This window comes from Bos indicus x Bos taurus, chromosome 1 (assembly GCF_003369695.1).
Source record: "Bos indicus x Bos taurus breed Angus x Brahman F1 hybrid chromosome 1, Bos_hybrid_MaternalHap_v2.0, whole genome shotgun sequence".
In the NCBI taxonomy this organism is placed as follows: domain Eukaryota; kingdom Metazoa; phylum Chordata; class Mammalia; order Artiodactyla; family Bovidae; genus Bos; species Bos indicus x Bos taurus.
The window spans coordinates 58704618-58712024 of NC_040076.1; positions in this window are offsets into that span (position 1 = coordinate 58704618).

A 7407-nucleotide genomic window follows, 5' to 3' on the forward strand; every position below is an offset into this window, starting at 1 on the left:
ACAGTGAGGCTGGGCTGAGAGAGCAGGAGTTTTGTTTAGGGAAGTCATAGATAGGAAAGTTGAGAGGTAAAAGTCCCACATAGAAGACCCTGGCACCAAGGGAGCAAGCAAGACTTCAGAGTTTATTTTCTGGGCAGACTATTCAAATCTCCTTTTGCTGGATGTACTCAGAGGCCAGTGATGGCCAAATACAGAGAACTCTAGGCTCTTCCAGCCACATGTGGTGGGGAAGCCCACGGAAATGGTGCGGGTCCACAGCAGGAGCTATAGTTTGACCCTTGAACTGTGATCTACTTCTTCTCTATCAATCTACCATTGAGTCTTTGAAGAAAGAATCTGTTTCCCACCAAAGAGGAAATCTTAATTTTTAAAATAGAGACTCTTCCTAGAAAAACAAAAGAGGATGATAGCAGGTTTAAAAAAATGAGCACCTCAAACTAGCTGCCCAGAACGCTTACAGTCATGCCCTTACCTTTTTGAGCTGGGGTTGTTGTGGCATTGGAGTGGCTCATTTCTGGCATTCAGGCTTTATCCTCCCACCACCTTTCTTAGAAAAATGAGGGAAGTGGCATTTACAGGAGACTGATTTTCTTCCATGGGCACAGGAACTGAGAAAATGTGAAGCAAGACTGTCCTTTGCCAGAAGATCCTCTGGAGAAGGAAATGGCACCCCACTCCAGTTCTCTTGCCTGGAAAATCCCATGGATGGAGGAGCCCGGTAGGCTACGGTCCATGGGGTCGCAAAGAGTTGGACACGACTGAGTGACTTCACTTTCACTTTCTTTTCACTTTCAAAATAGAGCATTGCCCTGCTCCCTCAGAATCAGGCTGTTGAGGGAGAAGACAATTCAACTCCTTCTCCTCCTTGGATTTTGATTTTTCTTACTTCTGTATCAAACAGGTATATAGTCAGGAGCAATGAACTGAAATATATCCAGAGTGCCAAGTCCTTTGGAAGAGAGATAGATACCTGTAAAAATGCTGCTTTTTGCCATGGCAGTTCACAATTTCTTTCTTGCAAGGCTAGTGCAGACTGGTTGGGAGTAGAAGACAATTCACAATTCACAAATGAACTAACATATAATGACAAAAAAGGGAGTGGTATTTTGATTTGAAGAAGATGCAAATTTGGTTGAGGCTGGACCAAGAGTTGGATGCTATTTGACATGACTATGATAGTTATTTAACATGATTATATAGGGAAACATTTCCAAATGTCATTTGGATGGTACTAAAAATATAAAGGGACCCATAGATGTTGCAAATGGGTCAGGTTATTAAAATGAATTAGACAAAAAATAAAATTTTTTGAATTAGACAAAAAATAAATCTGAAAGTGGAATTCATTGAAGCAGATTTTCTTTGGAGAACCGAGAAGATAGTCCCCTAAAAGCCATGTACCTGGATACCTGCCTGTCCAGGACAGCAGCCGCTCTCCATGTGTGGCTCTCACATGGCATGTGGTTAGTCCTATTGAGCTGGACTGTGCTAGAAGTAGAAAATACACACCAGATTGTGAAAACAGTGCGAATAATAGAAATGTAAATGGTCACATGATTAATTGAAGAATACTGATTACATGTTGAAATTATAATATTTTGTATATATTGTGTTAAATAAAATATATTATTAAAATGGATTTAACCTGTTTCTTTTTACTTTCTTAATGTGGCTACTGGAAAATCTAAAATTGCATATGTAGCTGCCATTATATTTGTGTTGGACTGTGAAGCCATAGACTTTAAGTCCCAGTCAAGGTGGTACCTAGGATGGGTGTCTATCTCTGGCTGGTGGGCTCTGTCTCTCTCTCTCTATCATTCAAAATAGGGCCTGAGGAAGGTTTTCTCTCTTATTGTGTCTTTTGAGAAATATGAGAAAAGATCACAAGAGAGACTGAGGTGGGGGACCTCTAAGTGTAGGCAAGAGCTCTTAAGAGCTTCTGGATCCACTCGTAGAGTCCATGATAGGGGGAAGGGAGAATAAATGAATCAATGAATGTGAATTTGAAGAAAAATACATTTACACCATAGCCCTTATCACTCCACCTTCTAAGCCTGGGCATGTAACCCAATGAATTACACTGAACTGATCGGTAACCCAATGCATTACCCTGAACACGTAAGAGAAGTTATGAGTCATGGACTTTTGAGGCAGATTATCTTCATGAGTGGACAGAAACTTCCCATGCAATTTTATCTTATGACTTGTCCCTTCTCAGCTGGACAAGGGGGTGGCTGTGTGTGCTGCACAAGAATGGCAGGGTTCTGGTGGGCTCAAATCCCACCAAAGGAGGGAGTCAGCAGCATGGCTGTACCTGCCAACTATGAGAAATCAGTGTTTTGTTCAGTTTTCTGGTTCTTTCCAGTCCTGCAACCTTGCAGTCAACTCCCACATCCACTCCCAAGCACACCTTCCCAGAGACCCAGGAGAGCGTTATGTGTGTAAAAGAGTGAGTTTTCTGGAAGTCAGAATTATATTCTTTGATGTTTGGGGTTTCCCTGGTTGCTCAGATGGTAAAGAATCTGCCTGCAATACAGGAGACCCGGATTCAATCCCAGGGTTGGGGAGATCCTCTGGAGAAGGGAATTGTTACTCGTATTCTCACCTGGAAAATTCCATGGACAGAGGAACATGGCAGGCTATAGTCTATGAGGTTGCAAAGAGTTGGACACAGCTGAGCAACTAATAAACACACTTTGGGAGAATTTTTGCATAAGTTAGAGTCTAGGACTGTGTGCTGTGCTTAGTCGCTCAGTTGTGTTTGATTCTTTGTGACCCCATGGACTGTAGCCCAACAGGCTCCTCTGTCCATGGGGATTCTCCAGGGAAAAATACTGGAGTGTGTTGTCATGCCCTCCTCCAAGTGATCTTCTGAACCCAGGGGTTGAACCCAGGTATCCTGCATTGCAGGTGGATTCTTTACAGTCCGAGCCATCCGATAAAGCTTTCTATAATGACTGAAATCTTCTATATCTGTGCTCTCCAATATGGCAGCAAATAGCCATAAGTAGTCATGATTTCAATCAGCACTTGAAATGTGGCTAATGTGACTAAGGGTGTTAATGTTAAATTTTATTTCATTTTGATTGATTTAAACTTAATGCAAATAGCAACATGTGACTGGTGCCTAGCGTATTAGATGTCACAATTCTGGTAATTGCCTTGTGTTCGGAGAAAACACAGAGAGGTGTATCCATCAGCCACTGGATAGATCTTCAGATGTTATGCACTTGAAAGGGCTATCAACAGGAAGACACGTGGAGGTCTTCTGTTCTCTTCTGTCCTTTGTTTGATCAAGACAAGCATGGTACCAAATGCAAGCGATGCATTTCCTTATTTCACACACTTCCCCATGGGTATCTGAGGTAGCTTAGTGGCTCCTGTAAACAGGGCAAGAACTGGCAAGAAGTTTGCAACTCACAGGTGTTATGCAGGGATAGACTTGCATCACAGGACTTTCCCTGGACTACAGTCATCTTGACTTCATATCAGAATGTTGTGAAGAGCATCATCCCTGCTGCTAAAAGTCTAGCTGATTGTATAGAGATCAGAAGAGCAGTAGCTGTGGTGTGTCATGGATTGGGAGTCAGGGTACTTGTCCAAGCACTGAATGCTACTAGTTAGTTTCAAGGCATTGGATAAGCCACTTAACCTATTGACCTTCATTACAAATGTTTCCTCATTTGTAAACGGTAATGATAATATCTACCTTATAAGGTTCTTGGAGAGATAAAGTAAGATAACGTGGTTGAGTTTTTTGTAAGCTGTAAAATGCAGGATTAATGCTATTATCGTGCTAGGCATTGCTTTTAACGATGCCACAGGGGTCCCTGGGGGGGCATCAAATCTTGTTGGGATTTAAAGAGTGCTTAGAAGTTGCATTCTGATGCTGGGAGGGATTGGGGGCGGGAGGAGAAGGGGACAACAGAGGATGAGATGGCTGGATAGCATCACCGACTCGATGGATGTGAGTTTGAGTGAACTCTGGGAGTTGGTGATGGACAGGGAGACCGGGCGTGCTGCAATTCATGGGGTCTCCAAGAGTCGGACACGACTGAGCGACTGAACTGAACTGAACTGAAGAAGTTGCAGATATATTCTTGCGGCCTACAAGCTCTTGCTAAGTATTTACAACTTATGTGTGTTAAGTGAGATGATGGTCTTTAGCAAAGTCAAATGTATCTTGGATATTGATGATCTTCTTATAATAGGGTATTGTTGTTGTCTTCAGTCTTCATATTTGTGTTTCTAATTGTTGATTTCAAGACATGTGAACTTAAATCGGAACAGATTAGCGTGCTCCAGGAGGGTAAAGCAGTGGAAGAGTTTGCAGTAGTTGAAATACTAGGAAAGGGATTGAAGAGCTGGCCTCACCTTCACACTGTCACGTAGGGCTGCTGCAGCTGGACCAGGGCAGGCAGTGCACCTCCCTTTGTGAGCCCTGACTTCAAGCCAGTGAAGTATCATCCAACATATTACATTCATGTTGTTTATCTGTATTTATTTTAATAGTTTTTTTTAAATTACAGTATAGTTGATTTACAATATTGTGTTTGTTTCAGGTCTACAGAAAAGTGATTCAGTTATACATGTATATGTGTGCACACACATATATATTCTTTTTCCTTACAGATTATTACAAAATGTTCCTGTGTTATACAGTAGGTCCTTGTTGATTATCTATTTTATATATAGTAGTGTGTATATGTTAATCCCCAACTCCTAATCTATCCCTTCTCTGCTTCCCCTTTGGTACCATAACTTTGTTTTTTATGTCTGTGGATTTATTTCTGTTTTGTAAATATGTTCATATTTTAGTTTTATAATTCTATAAGAGGCACAAGCATAAAAAAATTTACTTGGTTTTATGTTTGAGAATATTTAAGAGAGAGTTTAATAAAAACACATTTCATTAATTATTGATTAATGTATTAATAGACATTAGAACAAAAATAATCAGACTCTCCCCATGGGGAGGGGTCTATGAGAAGTACTTATAAAAAAATGAATTAGTAAGTTTATTTAATTAATTAATTATTGCAGTAGAGTTACTATGTGAGAAGTACTTTTCCCTTTTTTTAAAAAACAATTCTTTAACTGGCAGGAAAATTGCTTTACAATGTTGTGTTGCTTTCTGCTGTATAACAATTCAGTTCAGCCATAATTATACTATATCACCTCCCTCTTGAGCTTTTCTCTCCTCCTCCTTCCCACCCCTCTAGCTCATCACAGAGCACCAGGCTGGGCTCCTTGTGTTATATAGTAACTTCTCACCAGCTGTTTCACCCATGGTAGTGTATATATTGGAGCGGAGAAGGCAATGGCACCCCACTCCAGTACTCTTGCCTGGAAAATCCCATGGACGGAGGAGCCTGGCAGGCTGCAGTTCACGGGGTCGCTAAGAGTTGCATACAACTAAGTGACTTCACTTTCATTTTTCACTTTCATGCTTTGGAGAAGGAAATGGCAACCCACTCCAGTGTTCCTGCCTGGAGAATCCCAGGGACGGGGGAGCCTGGTGGGCTGCCATCTATGGGGTCGCACAGAGTCGGACACGACTGAAACGACTTCGAAGCAGCAGCAGCAGTGTGTATATGTCGATGCTGCTTTCTACATTTATCCCACTCTCTCTGTCTCCCCGTGTCCACACGTCTGTTCTCTGTATCTGCATCTCCATTCCTTCCCTGCAAATAGTTTCATCAATATCACTTTTCTAGATTCCACATATATGCGTTAATATAAATATTTGTTTTTCTCTTTCTGACAACGTTTTTTCTTTTGTAAGTGTATACACTTGGCTTAAGTTTGAGAAACACTGGTATGGTATATATATCATTGGATTTCTGAAAGCTTGACTTCAAGTACTAGTTTATTAATTGGTTTATATTGAGAAGGACACATATTTCTAAATTTTGTTTCTATAAATAAGTGTACTAATGTTTCATAAAGCAATTGTAGGGATGGTTAAAGTACATGAAGGAAAAACTTTATTAACTGTTAAGTTTCATATGAATAATCTATGTGCCATTACTATAGATATATAAGCCAGCAAGGAGATCCAACTAGTCCATCCTAAAGGAAATCAGTCCTGAATATTCATTGGAAGGACTGATGCTGACGCTGAAACTCCAATGCTTTGGCCACCTGATGCAAAGAACTGACTCATTTGAAAAGACCCTGATGCTGGGCAAGATTGAAGGCAGGAGGAGAAGGGGATGACAGAGGATGAGATGGTTGGATGGCATCACCAACTCAATGGACATGAGTTTGGGCATAAACTTCGGGAGTTGGTGATGGACAGAGAGGCCTGGGGTGCTGCAGTCCATAGGGTCGCAAAGAGTTGGACACAACTGAGTGACTGAACTGAACTGAACCACATTTTCAACAGGGAAGAAGCCTAAAGTGTCTGTGGACAATTCACAGAGAGTTCAAAGGCTCTGGGTGAAGTTGGCTGGCATTAACATGTTGCTGAGATTCATAGAAATCAAATAGGGGAAGATCATGCATCAGGAAAATATTTTCTTCCTATTTTTTATTTCCTAGAATATCAGGTGAATTTAGGTGTTTGGTGAGCAAGTTGCAAGAAGTCAATATTTAATTCATAGAGGTCACCTTTCAGCCTAGATTTCTCCCCATCCCAGGTCCATGCCTGGGTCTCTTTGTATTCCTCACACTGGTGGAAATGTCCATCTACATGCACCTCCTCCAACCTGAAGCATGCATGTTCCTGAGAGCTCCGGATGGGACTGTTTAGTCCTTGGACCCTTCCTTGATGTACCTGCCCAAGTATCTTTTTGTTAGTTTATAGGGCTTCCCTGGCGGCTCAGCTGGTAAAGAATCCGCCTGCAATGTGGGAGACCTGGGTTTGATCCCTGGGTTGGGAAGATCCCCTGGAGAAGAGAAAGGCTACCCGCTCCAGTATTCTGGGCTAGAGAATTCCATGGACTGTACAGTCCATGGTGTCACAAAGAGTCAGACACGACTAACTTTCAACAGTAATAATAAACTTCCACACCACTGAGAGTTTGAATGGTAGAATCTAACTCTTGACATATATGAATCTTTATTTATTTCTAGTTGTTAAATTTTAAAGTTCACCAGAGCTGAAGCAATTTCCTCCATTTCTTGCAAACACTGCACAGTTTTGAGTGAAATGTAGATGCTTACTGGAGACAGCAAATCTAATTCAGTTGTGATGACTTCACCTGGGACAAACAAGATGTAAGTTTTCTCCATTACACCGGCAATTTTCATGAGAATGATGAGGTTCGAGAGCTCTTATGGTAGAGTATGAGAAAGAGCCTTTGGAGCAAATAGGAGGTCTTTGGGAGTCCCCAGATGAAGACATATTTTGAGCCATGAGTTTTCTTTGAATACGAAGATACAGGGATAGATGGGCACAGTGTA